Source organism: Condylura cristata, unplaced genomic scaffold, assembly GCF_000260355.1.
Source record: "Condylura cristata isolate star-nosed mole 26May11 unplaced genomic scaffold, ConCri1.0 scaffold00068, whole genome shotgun sequence".
Lineage (NCBI taxonomy): Eukaryota > Metazoa > Chordata > Mammalia > Eulipotyphla > Talpidae > Condylura > Condylura cristata.
The window spans coordinates 267,030-267,544 of NW_004567169.1; positions in this window are offsets into that span (position 1 = coordinate 267,030).

The window sequence follows — 515 nt, forward strand, 5'->3', positions numbered from 1 at the left end:
CCTCACGGGGCTGCCGTCGGAAAGATGCATCCGTGGGCCCGTGCTGGGCCTCAGCGCCCCACGTGGCGCAGGCCGCGGCGGCCGGGGGCTGGTGGGCACCCAGGATGCCGCCGGGGACGCCGGTTTGAGGGGCGAATGTGCCTCCCGGGAAGCCGGACCCCGAGTCTCCATGCCGGTTGCCCGGCCCAGACGCATCGGCCCCGGGAGCGGCCCGCGCCACGGCCTGGGGTCCGTGTCTGCAGTGGACTCCGACCCCAGAAAGGGGGCGCTGTCCCTCGGGGCGGCCGTCGGCCGCTCACACTCACCCTCCGAGGGGGCCGGGCCACACAGCGCCCGGTGCAAACGGAGGCCCACGCTAGGGGTGGTCAGGCAGCCGGGGTCCCGGGCAGTGTGAGGCGGGGCGCGTGGCAAAGGCCACCGAGGACCCGCAAAAGTGAAACGGCCACAGGTCCCAACGCCACGGGGCCAAAGTGGACGTGTGGCCTGCTTGAGGCTGCCAGCGGCCGCCAGGCCAC